Here is a 20,540-nt window from a genome sequence, read left to right on the forward strand (position 1 = left end):
CAAGTTCACAAGTAGTAAGTTACGGGTTTGACTGCCATTCCAGGGCACTTTCACGGGTAGAAGGTTGTGAAAACACGGGTTGCCTGGAACGCAGCATTAGCTTAGTGCGTGGTCGCCTGCGACCCGTTGGATATAAACAAGTTCATGTTGGCTGAGAGACGTTAAAGGACAATTAAGTTTATTTCAACCTCTACTTCTCATCGTCACTGTTGGTCTTCTTTCCATTTTCAATGTGACAGTTTATTTTTGACCTTGGAAACAGTAGCCCAAAGAAATCTTAACTCAAGGACCACATACTTGTTTTTTTCTGCTCTATGTTGTTTAGTAGTAACGTTGATGCAACGTTAGGGTGACCATATTTTGACTTCCAAAAAAGAGGACACTCGGCCGGCCTTGAAACACAAATTCAGACAGGCTTCTCAGAGGTTAATGAACTTGCTTTATTATGCCTCAGTGGTATAAAAATAACTTATGTAATAAAATATGTAACAACCTGTAAAAAAGTGAAAGTGAAATAAAAAAGTGAAATAATGTTCTAAATATGACCTCTTCTGTGTCAGCTTCAAAATCCAGCTTCAACAAAATCTCTTAAAACCTTTTCAATGTAATAAGATAAGTTTTTTTGGTGTCCATGTGAGCTTTGAGATCTCCAGCACCTTTATTAGACACTGAAACATACTGTATGTGCTAGCTGTGCACTCCGCCTCTCCTTTGCATTTTCTGTGCAATGCAGCTCCGTTGTCTGATCTGCTCCCTGTATGTGCTCCCTGTCTGATCTGCTCCCTGTATGTGCTCCCCTGTCTGATCTGCTCCCTGTATGTGCTCCCCTGTCTGATCTGCTCCCTGTATGTGCTCCCTGTCTGATCTGCTCCTTGTATGTGCTCCCTGTCTGATCTGCTCCCTGCATAATCTGCTTCCTGTCTAATCTGCTCCCTGTCTGATCTGCTCCCTGTGTGTGCTCCCCTGTCTGATCTGCTCCCTGTATGTGCTCCCCTGTCTGATCTGCTCCCTGTATGTGCTCCCCTGTCTGATCTGCTCCCTGTATGTGCTCCCTGTCTGATCTGCTCCTTGTATGTGCACGTAGCAGAGCCTCACGGGAATTATGTCACGCAACAAAGTATCGTAGTAGCGTGTGCAAAGCGCCAGTCAATTTAAGTACACGCTTTATGGTCCCATGCAAAACCGGACATCTCCATTCTAGTGTTTCCCCTATTCATTCTCAGCATGCACTGTCGTGAGAATATTCAGTTAAAACACAGAGAATATTTGGTTTAAAACTTATTGTTGATGCTGTTTGGCCCTCATTGTTCTCCCTGAGGTTTGCTGAAAGGGAATGTAGCCCCGGTGTGTTTTATGTGAAGTAACTGTGTGAGACTCCGTTAAAAATTAGCCTTTTTAAATGCTTGTCAGCAGCAAGGGATATGGTAACTTATGAGCCAATTAGGCCTTGTGTGCTCTGATTAATTTGGCATGCAGTTTACACACCAGTCATAATTTAGTTTTAATAAAACCTCAACACTTGCTCCTGGCGTTCTTCATCTCTGTTTTGGAAGGAGGAAATAACGAGACTAACTAATAACGGCCGATATGTATATTTTTAATCATCTGTATTTATATTTTTCCATTACAAGTACTTACTTTTTCAATATTATTTATATTATAGTTACACTTCAATATCATCTATATTATGGTTACATACATATACATATACATATTAATCAATTTAATTTCACCTCACACACTTACATTGCAATATTTTTCGTACTATGGCCACCTCACTTTACTTTACTTCACAAGACCTTTCCACTTTACATTAATTTTGTACTTTTTGCACATTATCTGTTGTTTGCCTGTTGTTTGTTTGCTTTTTACGATGTTAAACTGCTGCTGTTACAAGGGAATTTCCCCATTGTGGGATGAATAAAGTATTATCTGATCAAATCTAATCAGCTTTAAAAGTGAAAAGTTGGCTCCCCCACCTGCCAGATTCCATGTTAACCCCTGCCTATTATCATGTGACAAAGGAGAGAGATAGGGGGCGGGTTCCTGTCTTTTTGGGATGGTTGAATGGTTTGTGGTAAGTACTGACGCCAAGTTAGAAAGAGTGAACAGTTTGAATGAAATAGTGCATAAAATAAATGCCCCATAATAGAGTTGCATCTGGGAATTCTTCACTACAGCAGCATTGTTCCCATAGGTTGGCTGATAGCTGAATGGTTACATAAATACAATGTCTCCGGTTCAATTCCAGCTGAGGACATGTATACCTCTCTTTCTCTTCCCATTGTCTGTCGGCGCTTATACTGTACGCTGTCCAATAGGCAACAATGTCACCCATGAATCTACCGGTATTTCTTTTTTTTTAAAGGTGTGCCTTAATTTCTGTCTCCACTCAGGGCCAGAATCCTGTTGGATGTGCACCATGGAGGTTAATGTATTTGTGATCGAAGTTCACTTTAGTTAAACTTAACTGAACCAGACCTGAACCTGCTTGGTGGAAACCAGGCTTATGTTGCCGCCCCAACAGGCTCAGAAGTAAAGCTGTGTCTAGGGATAGATCTTTAGATCTTACTGATGCTAGTAAAACATTATCAAATGCACAGGAATATGACCAAAACTAGAATCAGGTTTGCAAAGTACAAAGCTCTGGGCTGTGGCATGCAGTAGCCACTACATATGCTGTCTTTGAGGGTTAATGATTGCTTGTTTGCAACGAAGCTGATGGTAAACAGATTTTTTTTTTAATCTGTTTCCAGTCAATAATGGTACAAAGATGCAATGTGTCTCCTTAGGCCTGTCGAACTGTGCAGGTATTATGTGTAGAAATGTCCTCCGTTGTTGAGTGGCTCCTATATGGCGGCCAGAGGCTGAGTTATGCCCTAGAGAATTTACTTTACAAGTATGAGATCTTCACACATGGCAAATAAAGCTTTTTTTACTAGATAACGTCACCGTTTGTACATAAGAGTGTTCATGGGATGTAGAGCTGGAGCTTTTCTATCAATTTAAGGTTCACAAGCTTGGACGTGATCCATGCTACAATGGTGCCGGAGAATACAGTGTGTTCATAAATCATCTTTTTAACATGGCTTCAGGTGAATAATGAGTCTAGACAATACCCAGAGGTATGATAATCCCATTTTCTGAGGCGAAGGAGGAGATGGTCTGCTGGGATTTCTACACAGAGAAAGAAGGACAAAGGGCGTGGCGGCAATACAACAATTGTCCCTTTTAGTGCTGTCAGAGCAGAGAGGACAGTGTTGGCTCCAAATGGGCAGATGAGACAACCAATACAATTGTTTTTCTGGCAGCCTTGCTCTGTTTTCATGACTGGGAAAACACACACACACATACATACACATATATATACAGTATATACATGCCAAGATTGTGTTACTGTATTGGCTATTTCATGCCAAATATTTTATCAGAAACATATTTTACTGCACCGTATGGCTGTAATTGGAGTTTGTGAACAGGAAGTGGGTGTTATTTCCTGTTGTTGTTTCCTGTGTTGAGAAAATGGACACTGTAAAAACTAGACTTATCAAATATAAACCAATAATCTGTTACTGCATTGCCTATATCCCGCCCAAAATGTGTTTTTGTAACGTTGAACTGTTACTTATACAAGATTTTTTGTTGCCAGCCTGATGCAATGTTACTTTTTGTGTAAATACGGACATTGTCTTGCATTGCCTAACTAAAGTCTGGCTGCACCACATATACGTTTTGAGATAGGACAAAAAAAACTCTTGGGGGATTGCATTTCTTCAAACCAATCACAATCATCTTGGGCGGCGCTAAGTTTGTTAATTCCAGACGCTTAAACGGTGGCTCTGCAAAAATAGTCTAGGGAATGAACTTCTTTTGGTGGAAAATTTGCACTCTGCAAAAGAAAATGCCAAATACAATATTAAGTGAAGTTCAATGTTCACACAATACAGCTAACTTCAGCTATTTAAATTAGCTGGATACATGGTTAAGCGTCATTTGCTCATACCAGTGTATCGCTGTGTGTACTTTGTCCATAGCAATCCCACCAATACGTTCTGGTTAATCTTTAAAGTCTCCTCAGACATAACTGTAGTAATTGATCAATCCTATAGTAAAGGGGTCTTTTAACGTTTTGTTTAGGCCAAGGACCCCTAACCTGAAAGAGAGACAAGCAGAGACCCCCTACTACAACTGTATATTGTATAAAATTGAGTTGCATAATAAACCGAGCCGACAGTAACATGTAGGCTGGCCTAAAGCCTATACACACTCTTTTTTTTCTTGTGCCCTACAATACCAAGCTACTATTTACATAGTCATATATCCTTATGTTTTAAGGTCAAACATACTTGAGAAGGCACAGTGAATCCATAAACCTACCTGTGTCATAAAGCGTATCTTTAATGTTTTTGACGTTTTCTTTTTATATCTTTACTAATAGTATGTTGAATTCATGCTAATATATATATATTATATATATATAAATATAGTATATTTTTTTTTTAGACATTTTTTATGTTTTGGTGAGAAAAGTATTTAAAAAAATAACACTGAGGACCCTCTACGCGTTGCGGACCCTCTGTTGAAGATTTCCGCTATAGTAGATGGAGTAGTCAATATGTATTTAATAGGTGTGTAATTTGACAACATAAGTGCAAAATCTGTTAACAAAAAAGGTTATATTGACCTGATTTGTAATCTACAGTATCAATTACAACAAGTTAACTTGAATTGAACATCAGAGGCCATGGGCCTTTCCCATTTCTCAGTTTGGGCATTACAATTCCTCCCTCAATTCTCCTCTTGCGTCCTAGTCCCCCCCCCCCCCCACAGGACATTCGAGTCAGGAAGAGCCCGAGGAGAGAGGAGTTGAGGCAAGAGCCATTTAACAAACATGAGACATCTCTGCCTCCGAACAGTCATTAAAAGCAACGTCAATTAAATACACTGTTAAACTTTTTATTGTATTTTTGCGGTAACTTACTGGCAACGTGTTGCCAGTAAGTTACTGTAACTACGCGATTACAGTATCATAACTGTAATTGCTTTTTACAGTATAAAAACCCTTACAGTAACTTACTGGCAACACGTTGCCAGTAAGTTACTGTAACTCCCCGATTACAGTAAGTTACTGGCAACACGTTGCCAGTAAGGTACTGTAACTACGCGATTACAGTATCATAACTGTAATTGCTTTTTACAGTATAAAAACCCTTGCCAGTAAGTTACTGTAACTACCCGATTACAGTATCATAACCGTAAATGTTTTTTACAGTATAATACCCTTACTGTAACTTAGTTTTACAGTATTAGAATACCCTTACTGTACCTTAGTTTTACAGTAGTAAAAATAACCTTACTGTACCTTAGTTTTACAGTAATATAATACCTTTACTGTATCTTAGTTTTACAGTAGAAAAAGTACCCTTACTGTAACTTAGTTTTACTGTATAATACCCTTACAGTAATCATATTATAATTACAATTTGCTAAATAATACTGAAATTGTCTTGCTGTATTATAGTTTTATTGTAATTGTGGTTCACAATGTTTTACACTATTTGGCATGGCTGTACAACAATTTAAATATTTTACATAAATTCTATTGAATTTAATAATTCCAAATAATTGACTTTAGCCCATGTACAAAAGTAATACATTTTTATTTTCAGGTAAAAAAATCAGGAACAAGATATTTTTAACTCTGAAAGGGCAAAAGAAACAGAATTGACATACAAGTGATACTAAAACAATGTCTAAATATGCGCCAAAACACTGGGCAGCATTCAGAGGCGGTACATGTTCTGAACAACGTAGTTACCATTTGAATTGACTCTCAAAACGAATTGAACATTTTAACTCCCGCTGAAAACTAAATAACCTGTATTTGCAAATGTATAAAAAATGTGGTGTGGTTGTTACCACAAAGCTGAAGTTGTTGGGCTTTGGAAGGAGGAACAGTCTGCTAGAAGGATTTGTGAAGGCCGGACCCATGGTACTGTTGCTTGCTGATCCACATCTTCTGGAAGGTGGACAGAGAGGCGAAGATGGAGCCTCCAATCCAGAGATGCTCTGGTGGGGGGGTCCATACTGGACTGTATGAGAAGCAGAGAAATGATCATGAGTTTCTCTCATCTAAACTGTTAACAAACTTAAAACTTGTGCATAAACAGAATATGACAGTATACAAAATAAGTCACCAGTAGTGAAGTCCCCAGATAATTCAAAGGTTCTTTCTACTTTCTTTTGCTGTCTGTCGATGGGTTTGGTGATGATGATTTTGGAGCCGTTTCACAAACGATCTAACTAAGGAACTTCCTCTTTAAGTAAAAGGTTAATCTCTGTTAGGATCCTTTCCAAAGGGTGTCAGAAACTTAAAATAATATGTTGACACCATCAGTGGCAAAAACAGAACTTTTAGTGGACGAAACTGACGACGCACATTTGCCCTATATGATTACATTAGAACCCGGTTTGAAAGCTGCAGGTCACAGTGTTCTCGCTCAGTCCTGGACCAACTTCAAAGATTGTTATTCTTATCAGTCACTTATACAAAAAAACATAAGAAAACTTTAACTAAAATTAAAACAACACTTTGTAGCTTTTGCTGCATAACTGTGACCTCTACTTACACAAGTGGTAAATTCAGGATGATTTAGTTGTGTCATTGTTGGAGCAGGAAGGGTACGTAGCCGCACCACTTCATTGTACTGTGTAATCATTTTTCTGATGTTAACTATTTTACATCACACAAGAAAATGCTTACCTAGTTTGATGTCATCCACTCAAATTCGGTGAGCTGTTGGAGGAAGGTGGTGACTCTGGAGCACATACTCGTCACCTTCTTTGGACGACTCTTCCCGTCTTGGAGCTTGTACCCACAGTGCAGTGCACTTGGTGCCCTCATGGGTTGATCCAGAAGATATCTAAAAAGAAAACAGGTTTAAGATTTTCATAATCAGAGCAGTCATCTTTAAATACAGCCCTTTATTCACACACACACACACACACACACACCACACTCACTCACACACACACACACACACACACACACACACACACACGTATGTGTTTGTGGTTCCTGTTAAAGGAAGGGGGACATTGTCATTTCCACAAGAAAAACCTATAGTTTGCCGTTAGTGATGTTTTTTACATGTCTACAATATTTCTAATTCTTGAGTACACAGGTTGCAAAACGTATACTGTACATAATTTTGTTGTATGAGGATAGATGGAAAGGGATCATGGCTCCTGGTGGGTCATGGGGTCAGACCTTCTTCAGCTTTCTTCTCTCCCATCTCTCCAGTTGTTCCAGTCATGGTTGTTGTTCTACATTTGAAATGATGAAAAATTATTTTTAAAGTGCATGCATGGGGTATAAATACAATTACAACAAGATAAAAAAATGCATGCATTAGTATGCAGGTAACCAGTATAATGTAGGTAAATCTTATATGTTAGAATAACCAGAATGTTATGTGATGTATTAAAGTTAATCACTATGTCATTATAAAGAGTCCTTAAATAATTTGTTAACAATCTGTCAAATTTAAGTCAAGGGGCTTGGAAAATACATACTTTTCTTCCACCATAAACCATGGGAAAGCAATAATACTACTGCAAAGTAGGCATGAGGCAAATCTTTGCTGGACCACGATGGTTTAAGTGGCCAAACCCTGAAGCTAAGGCAAAAAACTGCTCTCATAAATGCTGGAGGCACTGTTTTCCACCAGAACTAGAGCTAAATGTGGTACGTTGAATTAAATTTACCAACGTCTTTTTAGCTAAAAAACTACACAAATATAGCTGTAATAAGTTGGGCTTAATCATTCAAAACACTGACAAAACAACCAACAGATTGGGGTTTAACGTTAGCATTAACGGAGGTAATGTTAGCCAAAATACGCAAAGCAAGCTCATAAGCTAGCGAACCGACCTTAAACTCCAGAATATGGGTTACATTGTATTTCAGACAATGGTGGTGCAATAAAAAGATGTGCCGAAACGCGCATGTAAAACGAGTAGTGTGTAGCTTTACCGAACGTCGTAATTAGAGTAGCTAATCTCACCACGGGAAATGTTAGGTTGGAGCGCGTCTGGTTTTCCTTCGGGGGGGAAGCTAGTTAACAGCTTGCTCTAGCCCAGCTATGACACAGGTCGGTAAGCTAACGTCGCCGCTTGCGAAGGCTATCAGCAGAGATTTTAATGTCACAGAATTAGCAAAGATTGATCTTACCTTAAGCTGCTCCAGCTCTCTCTGAGTAGAGTGTGTGTGACCGGACTCTGCTGCGCACGGACCAAAGCGGTACTCCTTTGATGTCTCGAGCCGCTACTTCTTTCAACACCTTTGAAGTATCTACCCGCTATTCTTTTGAAGTCGTGAGGTCATATCACAAAATTTAAATTACCTTCACAGCTAAAAGCATAATAAATGTAAATGTAAATGTAAAATATCTTTATAAAATGAAATAATTTAATTGTATAGAGATATTTTATTTTTCCATTTAATTTCTATGCTTCTTTAACATTAACTAAATATTTTATTGAAGTCTGTCTTATTTAACTACAGTATCACTACTGCTGTTGTTTTACAACAGACTACCGCATATTCAAAAAATACGAAATCACTGTAAATCAAATGTTACTACCATAATGCAATGCATATTACAGTAATGAACCGGAAAAGAAAATTACGATATTTACTGGGCATTTTGTGGTAAGTAACTGTAGAAATACAGTAGAGTTTAACAGTGTACCGCAAATTCAAAATATACAGTAAAGCACTGTAAATGAATGTACTACCCATAATGACAATGTTATTACAGTAATTAACCGGAAAAGAAATATGGTATTTTTACTGGCCATTTGTGGTAAGTAACTGTAGAAATCAGCAAAGTCTAACAGTGTAGAGTGCAGCGCCACTGCATCAGCTGTCTATTGTTTTGTCCCACGCTGCATTTCATGATTCCTGTAAGATTCAATTCACAATGTGGATGAGAAAATACAGGGGTTGTACATTTTTATTTGTTGCCTTTAACACACGTGCACAAACATAGGCCTATATATTTATGTTAGCCTATGGCATACATACACAGTGTGGCTATATATTTTGTGTAAAACACTACAAATGCTCGTTTGAAAAGAACTAGGCTATACAAATTTAACGGCTAGGCATATTATACACACAAAAACGAACTCCATCTGCGTGGATCAGTTTAAATTGTAACATCTTTACTACCTTCCACTCACCTGAATGGATTAGTTTCTCCGATTTAGAAACCAGCATGGACATTTAGCTGGCCCTCGGCTGGCCCTCCCGGCTCCTTTTGCTTGTTAAATTATTTCTAATATTAATGTGTAAGTGTTTTCTATAAGAATGTACTTTAATGAAATGCCACCGCAGCTGACATCGTCGGATATTTAAGTAGCAAAACTGTGGTTCTAAACTGGACGGAGTAAACAGAACTAGACCTTTAGATTCTGAAATAATCCTGTTAAATGACTGTTTCTCGAGCGTCTCTTAGACGGTCTTACTTATAAAAGTGCTTGTCCAACAGCAGCTCTATGCTCACATTTTAGAGAACATAAATAATATTTTCCTTGTTGATTGTGTATTATTTCACTCACCCGCTATTTATCAGAACAATAATTTGTCAGATCTGGCAGGCCCACTGCGTAACGTTAGATTAACCTCCTCTCCTTTTCTCTCTCTCTCTATCACGATGCATGTTTACATGCATGAGTTTATCCTCGATTTGAACTCCCCCGAGGAGCCTCCTCGATGCTCGATCCTCCCTCCTCAATGTGGATTTTAGGAATTGGGACGTCCTTTAACACGGCGCACTGGGACTGATCTCCGGGTCACAAGCCTGAGGAGTCGAGGAGGGAAAGGCCCCGTGAGTCACATCAGACTGATGACTTTTCATTCAAAATGCAACTTGTGATTACAGGGCAGGCCTCCATGTTTAGCCGTGCGGAGGTAATGACAACTATCAGAAATGTTCCATTTATTGGTTTGAGTGTATCAATTTACTTTGTTCATACAGACGCACAAACACATCCACTGGGCCAGTGGGTGTGTTCATGTCTCGTCTCTTCTCTTCTAGCCCACTTCTAGTCTTTCTTTTGCTGGGAGAAGACAGGCTGTCTGGTCTCACTGGCTGTAATTACAGGCCCTGTCACCTGGCTGGGCTAACACACGCACGCACGCATGCACATCTAGCTCAAATTCATACTCCTTCTTAAACTTTGTGGTCATACATACTTGCATCTATCAGTATCCCTAACATAAACAAACACACTGATTTAGAGCAATATGTGGCATTTTATGATGTAAAAATTTACCTCTGTTTAACTCTCTTATTCTATACTGACAGTAATGACATGGAAGAAAGGTTTTCCTAGCAATTTGTTTTTTGGCTGAACTTACCTTAGGACTGTAGGTTATGGGAACGTTCTCCTAACCTAACAGGAAAGTTCTCCTTTCTAGCCCATACCTTACATAGATGGCACTAAACATCTCTGATGTCTCCACATGGCATCAGTGCTTGTGATTCTCCACAAAGGCTGGGATTGTGCTAAAATCTTGGACATTTCTGCAATAGCTACTTATAGTAACATTGTGTGACAATGGCACATCTCATGTAAACTTTACAATGAGCGGGCATTTAGACAGATCAGAGTTATTGGTGACAGAAGCAATCCAGTGGACATGAACAACGATGAGGTAGGCGAGTTCTATTTGAACATAGTGAAGAGCTGTCACAGGACTCGCAGTATGTGTTGGAACACAACGCAACTGCTGATAGCACTTAGAACGGTGAGTTTTAAAAACCAGTTGGAGATATGATCAGTGTCCACAACTCCCGTGCCTGTCGGGCCATCCGCGGGGTGTCACTGGCACTGAGTCACCACCTTGTGCAGTATACCTCCATACCGTAGCAAAGTTGGAAACAATAATTCCGTCAGGCATCTCACATTCCTGGCATTGTAGGATGCAACAATGAGACCCATATCCAGATCCATAAGAGGTCGTTCAAACAATGTTTAGATGGCTTGCAACGTCAACTATAACATCTTTAATGGGTTGCAAGAAGGCCTGGATCCACCCACCATGTGGGTGAGATGGCATTAAACCTGGACGTTGAGCCTGGTAGAAGGAAGTGGCTTCTCCTGACTGAAACGTTGGCCGATGATACCGATCATTGCTCCGAGGAATGATCACCCATACTAGGTCAGTTGTTGAGCGATATATCATAGTCCTCAAGTGGGGGGCTAAATCTTCCTAATGTGCATATCAAACAAAAAGCTTCACTATAATTAGCCTATTTCTTCCATTCCTTGCACTTGAACTTTATTCTAAACTATTCTGCAATTTCCCATTTTATTGGGATCAATAAATATCTATCTATCTATCTAGCTATCTCGATCTATCTATTTATCTGTTAATTGAAACTATTTCCAATATAAACTTTCTGACATAGGCTTTGAAATGGTGGCAATTCATAACTTATGGGCTCTAAAAAAGGAGCGAAAAAGAGCCGTCTTCTGTAGCTGCCTTCGTACCAATCGCTGCCTCAGTCCTCTTAGAAATAACCAATGAAATGCTTCCTTGTTGCGCTACGCGTACTCTACCCCTCCTGTATATAAGCCTGAGCTCAATGTGCGTTGACAGTAGTCATGGTTGCTTTAAACATTTGGTATGAGATCTGAATGAATATCCTGTTAGGTGTTTGCTTACCGGTGAATTAAACATCAAGTAAAATTGCAGTGCTTTTCTTTGCTCTGCTCCGGAGCAGCCAGGCAGCGGTGCTTGTGTATGTCTGCGTGTGGGTCGGAGCCCCGAGGGGAGGGGGAGGGGTTAGACGGAGCCCTGGCGAGATGCTACTTCCAAATCTTGCTAGCTTATCAGCATTAAAGGTGCACTATGAGTACCTGCATGGTCACTTCTGTTGACGTTCCAAGTAAATTCCAAACAAAACAGAGCAAGCTCGCCCCTCCCCCCCCATGTTTCTGTAACTGTCAGAACTAACTGACTAACTGTCACTAACCACCATTCCCTCTCCCAACCATCTTGTTGGTGATTGGCTGGAACATGGTTTGTTGTTTTTGGTGCACAGCCTGTGCCTCTAGTGTTCCTTTGACGTTCATAATCCCTGTGTTGTCTTCCAAGACCGGCCTTTTTTATTGTGTATTCAGGGGGCATTTAACGAATCAAGGCGAGATGCCTACGATTTGAGACTAAAGTGAAATCGCGCTGGAACCATGCAGGAACTCATAGTGCACCTTTAAGTGTACCTGCGCATGTAAAACTTGTGTTGTTAAGATATAGGCTAGGTATGTTGCTAGGTACGCGTCCTTCGTCTGACGCATTCAATCCAAAAAAACGCAATAAACTTAATATCAACGACACTATCAAACTTGTAGGGTCTCTACGTGAAACAATAAAGATGCACTTTGCCATGCTACTGAGAAGAGGATGGGGCGCAGCAAGTGCAAAGAGGCTGTTTGGGGAATTCAGACATTCAGCATACATTTTTCCTCCATTTTGCCTTCCGTGTCTGGCTGGCTCCCTGCCTTGTTTCCATTGTCCATGCAGGTATTCATCACAGAGCTTTGTTTGACACAGAGGAAAATATCATAACTTTAAGAAAACAATCATTTTACGTATTATGACATAAAATCCCAATTTGATGACAAAACATTTGTTTTCCAAAGGGTGGATTTTTTTTACATGAATTGTGGTTGCAATTTTATGAAAAATAAGTAATAGTTTCATAAGAACATGTCATGTTTTGTTATATAGTCATAATATAACAAAACATTGTTGACAGCTAAGAAGTGTCAGTGGCATGCTTTCATCAAAACAGTGGCTTGTGTTTTAAAGGCTGCTGGTTCATATCCTTTGATAACACGGTACTATGTGTGAATGAAGTGACAGAATAACGTTATCTCCTCCTTCCAAGCCAGTTTCAGCTGCCCTCAACCCAGGGCTGCTCTAATGGACCTTCTCATTGGCCCGCAGTATACTGTGGTCACACTGGGCAGCTTAGTCTGAATGTCTGTGTGAGGAAGTAGGTGGATGGAAAAGTACATAAAGGACAGTCAACTTTGCCAGAAAGAACAAAAATAAGTATTAACATACAAGATAGCAAGACCTCGGAGGCTATTACCTGTTTTTAGGGTTCCTTCTTGCTTTCCAGGCTCCATCTGTTCACAGAGCATGGGATCTGATATGACTCCCAGCACTGCCTGTGTTTACTCTGCTAGAGAGCAGTTAATGGCAGCCTTAACGTCACTCTGTTGTGCCTGCTAATGTTCCTGTTTGTGTGTATATGTGCACATACATATAATTCTCTCCATTAAAGCCGCATGCATCACAGCACTTAAAGTCTGCAAGATACTTTATGATTAGGGCTTCGTGTTTGCATGAATTCTACTTTATTATACTAATTACATTGTTGGTTCTCCCTTGTTGGCTCTCCCTGAGCTGGTGGTCTAGGGAGCAAGCTGATTTGATCAGCACTGAAATAAAAGCCTTTTGGATCTAAAACAAGTTAAAAACTGTCAGTGGGGGAGATAATTTAACTATATTACAACATAGTTTCAGAGGTTTTAGAAACCGTATTTGAATAGGGAGAATTATGCATATTGTTTGGTGCATATAGCATATATTGTGGCAGAGATATTGCAATTGCAATGTTCCCATTGAAATGCATTGAGTATTCAGACAAAACCAATAAACGTTGATTATAGCGTCCCCTAATGGCCAATCTTCGCCACATTTGGAACCAAGTATCGGGAAGGCATGGTGACTACTGCCCTCAAGTTCTTTGTAGATAATCTTTTGCTCCATCTGGAGATGCTACATACCAGGTTTCGTGCAGATCCGTTGCACGGCCCAGGACGAGTTCGAAAAAGTTGGTTTCGTGCTTAGCGCGATATTTCGAAAAGAATTTTGAGCAGAAATTGGCGTGGCTCATATCTCGTGACTCGGCTTGATTCAGTGAACACATGGATGTAAAAATTTTAATATGCGACACATAATGTGGGAGGTATAGGCAAAAACACATTTGACATCATTGTAGCGCCACCTAGTGGTCCACATGTGTAATATTTGGTAAGTCAAGTCAACTATTGTCAACATTGTACATCTATCCTGTTAATTTCAAGTAATTCACTTAAGTGTAAGTGGTTAATTCAAACGTGGGTCCCATAGGCCTCGCCCACCTCAACCAATCCTTACCCTGCCAGAACATTCTTAAATTAAAGGAAGGAAAAACTGAGGTGGTAGTTTTTGGAGCAAAAGAGAAACGATTGAAAATCTGCTTCAAACGACAATGTTAAAAACAACAGACAAAGCCAGAAATCTTGGTGTAGTCATGGACTCTGACCTGAATTTTAACAGCCACATTAAGACAATTACAAAGTCAGTTTATTATTACCTTAAGAATATATCAAGGGTTGAAGGACTTATGTCTCAGCAGGATTTGGAAAATCTTGTCCATGCTTTCATCTTCAGTAGACTTGACTACTGTAACGGGGTCTTTACAGGTCTCCCTAAAAAATCAATCAGACAGCTACAGCTGATTCAGATCGCTGCTGCTCGAGTCCTCACTAAGACCAAGAGACTGGATCACATCCCTCCAGTTCTGAAGTCCTTAATCTGTCTTAATTTTAATTAATTTAATTTAATTTAATTTTAATCTGTTTATTGATCCCCAACGGGGAAATTACAATTTTTCTTCCTGTGCCTAAAAGAATTTCCAAATACTTCTGCTGGTTTATAAATCACTAAATGTTTTAGCACCAAAATACATTTCTGATCTTCTACTACACTATGAACCACCCAGACCTCTCAGGTCATCTGGGACAGGTCTGCTTTCTGTCCCCAGAGTCAGAACTAAACAGGGGGAAGCAGCGTTCAGTTTCTCTGCTCCACATATCTGGAACAATCTCCCAGAAAACTGCAGGCACCTCTGAGCTCTTTTTTTTTAATCAATGCTGAAGACCTTTCTTTTTGATGTTGCCTTTCTTTAAATGAGTGCTCATTTCTTATACTGAAGTTGATTTTTGTTGAAACTGTATGACAATCAGCAAGGGTAAGATTTAAATGATTTGATTAGACAGTGATTTGACTGTTCTGATGAACATTTCTAAACAATTAAGCTCCAACAATGGGAAATTTTAATCATTATTGTTGGCTGAAACAAATGTACTGTGTAAAAGTGCACTTTTGAGATGGTTTTGATAACAATTTCTGAGTATAGGGTTGTGGCCATTCTGGGGGTATTTCTGAACAGGAATGAATATATGTCTGAGAATTTCTCCAATGCAGGTGTGACATAGATTTCATGGTAAAATCCACAAGAAAGAGTTAGAGCTGTTCAGGATTTTGCAAAGTGTGCTGTGATTGAACTACGCCTTATAGTGATGACTATATTGTAGTTTGAAGGAAGTACTTCCACTCTTGGTTGGGTAAACAGAGTACAAAGTCACATGATGCTGCGGGGCCCGTGATGGATGAGATAGTAAAGAAATATGGTTCTGCCTGTGTAGAATGCCTACTGTATTGGTCAACAAAGTCTGGGTTTCCACAAAAGGGTTCATTAATCAAGCAACAACAAGGGGACATTATCATTTTTGTTGGCTGAAACAAATATTGAAGTGAAATGAGTGACTTGGTACCATTTGGGTTGTTTTTGTTAACATTTTGTGAGATTAAGGTTGTGGCCATTCTGGGGGTATTTCTGAACAGGAATCAAATATACAGGTATGTCTGAGAATTTCTCCAATGCAGGTGTGACAGATTTTATGGTAAAATCTATTAGAAACAGCTAGAGCTGTTCAAGATTTTGCAAAGTTTGCCGTGATTAAACCAAGCCTTATAGTACTGGCTACGTGGTAGTGTAAAGAGGAGCACTTCCATTCTTGGTTATGGGTAACCAGAGTACAAAGTCACATGATCCTGCGGGGCCCGAGGTGGATGGATGAGAAGGTACAGACATATGGTTCTGCCTGTGTAGAGTGCCTACCTTGTTGGTAAACAAAGTTTGGGTTTCCACAAAATGGTTATTGTGCTTTGATAATGTGTGTGGGGCAGCGGCTTATACACAGTTGCATACCAGCACCCTAAAATCTGCTATTATACTGTTTTAACTGCTCTTTGATGTTTAAAGTCTTATGCTGCAAAGTAGCTTTTATTTTTGTATTTTAGTAGAGGTAGTAGAGAAATATGATCGACTACTGGCCAGGGTCCCAAAGACCCAAAGGTTGATGCCGCGGTAGTAGAGAAATATGATCGAATACAGGACGGGTTGCCGGGACCCGAAGTTCCAGGGACACGTTAACAGACGTAACATGAAATGAATTAAGCATGGGTCGCGGGGACCCACAACACATGGGTTAACAGGAAGATTTTAGAGTAGCCTGAAAATATTAAAATATGGCTTTAATTGACAACCAGAAAAAACATTTTAAATATAGCTTCAATTGGAAATTTAAGCTCATAATATTACAATAGTATATCAGAATGGTCCAATATTACCCGAGTGACACGCTGGATATGTCTTGTCTCACTCTGAGGTGGAATGAATCTGGCTTAACAGGAGGATTCCTTTTCAGAATAGCCAGAAATAGAGTTAAAATATGGCTATAGGTGGAATGAATCTGGCTTGACAGAGGTATTCCTGTTGAGTAGCCTGAAAAAGAGTTAAAATATGGCTTTAATTCAAAACATAGCTTTAATCGGACATTTAAGGCCTTATTTTAAAATCTTATGTCAGAATGGTCCGATATTACCTGAGTGACACACTGGATGTGTGCTCTCACACTCTGAGGTGGAATGACTCTGGCTAAACAGGAGGATTCCTTTTTAGAGTATCCTGAAAAGAGTTAAAATATGGCTTTAACAGCTTGAAAAAGATTTTAAATATACTGTAGGCTTAATTGGAATTTTAAGCCCATAATTTGACATTTAAGCCTTTAATTTTAAAATCCTACATCAGAATGGTCCGATATTACCTGAGTGACACATTGGAGATGTGTGCTTTCACTCTGAAGTGAAATGAATCTAGCTTAACAGGAGAATTCCTTTTTAGAGTAGCCTGAAAAAGTGTTAAAATATGGCTTTAATTAACAGGCTGAAAAAGATTTCAAATATAGCTTTAATTGGACATTCAAGCCCATAATAATAAAATCCTATATCGGAATGGTCCAAAATTACCCTAGTGACACACTGGATATGTGTTCTCTCACTCTAAGGTGGAATGAATCTGGCTTAACAGAAGGATTCCTTTTTAGAGTAGCCTGAAAAAGAGTTAAAACATGGCTTTAATTAACAGCCTGAAAAGATATTGCATCCGGGTAATATTGGACCATTCTGATGTAGGATTTCAAATAGCAAGGCTTAAATGTCCAATAAAAGCAATATTTGAAATAGTTTTCTTTCTGTTTAAGCCATATTTGAAATGTTTTTTCAGGCTACTCTAAAAAGGAATCCTCCTGTTAAGCCAGAGTTATTCCACTTCAAAGTGAGAGAGCACATATCCAGCGTGTCACTCGGGTAATATCGGACCATTCTGATTCAGGATTTTAAAATTAAGGGCTTAAATGTCAAATTAAAGCTTTTAAAGATTTTTTGATAATTGCTTATCCGTTGATCCAGACTACACTGGGGGAACCATTTAATCAACAAAGTGTGGCTATTATTACATTAAATCTAATTATGTGTAAAGATTGTAAAGCTTTGTGACCAACATGTATATATCCTTACATGATAGTGTGGGTTGAGGTACTAAAATACTCAGAAGTCTACCTACCAAATGTCTACAATGTCACGGTCCAGAAAGATTGAGTGCTATTTAATTTCTATTTCTAATGACTATGTGCGCAAAATAAATTGTGTATGAATGGGATAAGGTACACCTTTTTGGTGTGACTTTGTCCTTAAACTTGGGCACAAAATATGTTCTGACCAGGCGGAGAAGCTGATTTTAGTGTTCATGAATGAGTTTGCTGATTCATAGAGGAAAATACTGCTTACATTGTCCTTTCTTTCTTTGTTACTGATTTTACAATTATTCTGCTGGCAGCTTCATATGAGGATTTCAGCTGGTTTAGTTTGGCTCCTACTTCTGTGCTATTTTATTGTCAATTAAGCATCCTGGTCTTGTGCTCCTCCTTAGCTGAGTTTCAGTTGTCATTGACCGAAAGAAAATGTGGAGGACCAAAGACTCTAATTGTCTCCAGTCAGAATGACCGGTGGAGATTATTCCCTCTGCACAGTTTGAATTGTAAAAATGTCACAGACGCACATTTGAGATGCCATATATGATGACAGCTCTCCGCGGAAACGGAGTCTTGACTTTCTCAACAGCCTACAAGTTCTTATTGGGATTACGGTGAAATCCAATCAGAGTGGGTCAAACTGGCCAAGGTAGCATGCGTAAAACCCATTCCCAGTGTGTCAGCAGAGTAAGCATTCTCCCTGCTTAACTGCATCGAAACAGCACCGCGGCATCAGGAAGAAGCTTATTAACATCGCAAGTTGAACTTTAATTCAGATCGGCACAATTTTGTGCATTGATTTAATTACTTTGCCCTCTCTACCTGTAGCAAGTAGCCTACATTTTAATAAGCATTGTATAAATCTACATCCCTTCATGATATTATTGATATATTAAATATTTGACCAGAACCTTTTCCATTCGACAGGTAAGATTAAACCTTACAGGTCACATGACCGGCACCAATTATTTCTAGTGTCCAGGGGCAGTTAACTTCACTCTTTTCACCACGATTGAACAAGTATGGCAATTTGAGAAACAATTTGAAACCACCTGTTCAAATGTTCGTAGCTAGGCAGCTATGCAAGAGGATGACGTCTGTGTTGTTAATTCTAATAAGCTGGGATTTTTCAATTCCTTTCCCAACTGGCTGAAAAAGCCATCAAAGAGCACAACATGACTCTTTTTGAAATTCTGAACAAATTTAAAAATGTTTCAGAAGTCTGGAACTAGGTTAGCGGGTGACTCCCAAACTCTAAAATAGTCTTAAGATCCACTGAAATGATTCTTTTTAAGGTCCTAAGATTAGTAAGAAGCTGGACTCTTTAACACTTTGCATTATTCAAATGTTGAAACACATTATTTAACACATTTTAATGTAGATACCATCAGCATTACCATGACAATGCTACCTTTCATGTGTTTCATGTTTCAACAGCAGGAGCTGGTAACTACATGTCAGGCCTATTTTCTAATGGGAAAGATGTGCATTCGGCATTAAGTTGTAGTTTTATTATGGACTAATTTTATCTACATCATACATGTATAGGACACAATGGTTTGACATGTTCAGACACTGGCGACCATATGATGTCACACAAATTTTGTTAGATAGTAATGTGTAAACATTTGTTGACTAATGTAGCTTACCAGGGGCCAGGATCAACAGGAAAGCTAACATTAGCATTGGGCTAATATGAACAACACAACATAAATAGCTGACGTTGGCTAGCCATTTCCTGAAAACAACAAATCCCCCATCCCCAAAAAATACAAAAATGTACCTGTCCAATAGAAAGACAACTACCATTGCTTCTCTTACCATACCTTTCAGCTCAGTTAGTCTACTAAAAATAATATTACTAATGTATATATATATACAGTGTATATATATATTGTTTAGTAGTCATGACAGCCCTATTGATGGACACAACCCCAGATTAAGTCCAATACCAACATCTTGTTATGGTTTTGGTTTTCTTTCCCTTCTCCGTGTTCCCTCCCTGGACTTGTGTTGTTGGTCTTGTCTTGTGTTCCCCTCAGTGTCTGTATGTTCTGTTTCCTGTTTTATTTTGAAGTCTGTTTTTTGTCTTGTCTCGCCTCTAGTTTTACTTCCTGTGTCTTCCCGCTCTTTTGATTACCTGATGTTTTCCACCTGATTCCCGGCCTTCAGCCACTCTAGACAGGCTGTTCGCATGAACCGTTTGTTAAGCTACAAAAGGTAATGCACTGTAATTCTGTATGTATTCCATGTATTTATTACTGTATGCACCACGTTGACTGCTTCTGTGTAAGTGGGGCCTTTTCACACCTGAAAGCCTGAACCAAGGTCTGGACCAAGGTTTGTGTTTTGGATATGTTGTATTCATTTGATCCGGTTAGTTTGGGTTTCACGCTGCAGTTATGAAAGCGCACCAAAGAAACTCTACATCAGAATCAGAATCCAAATCAGCTTTATTTGCCAGGTATGAGGACACATACGAAGAATTTTTCTTTGGAGCATCGTTACTCACACTGTGCTTACACACAAAACAACCAAAACAATATATGCACACTGATATACACACACAATATATACATACTCTAAACAGAACAATATAGAGGCATGAGTTAACAAAGAGTGCAATAAAAATTAGTTAAATATGGAGCATAGCGCAAGGATACTGGGATAAATAGTATGATGTTTTTATAATACAACATATATTACAATATGAACAGTATGGACAGTTCTGAAATAGAAAATGAGAATGATGAATG

This window comes from Etheostoma spectabile, chromosome 15 (genome assembly GCF_008692095.1).
Source record: "Etheostoma spectabile isolate EspeVRDwgs_2016 chromosome 15, UIUC_Espe_1.0, whole genome shotgun sequence".
NCBI lineage: Eukaryota > Metazoa > Chordata > Actinopteri > Perciformes > Percidae > Etheostoma > Etheostoma spectabile.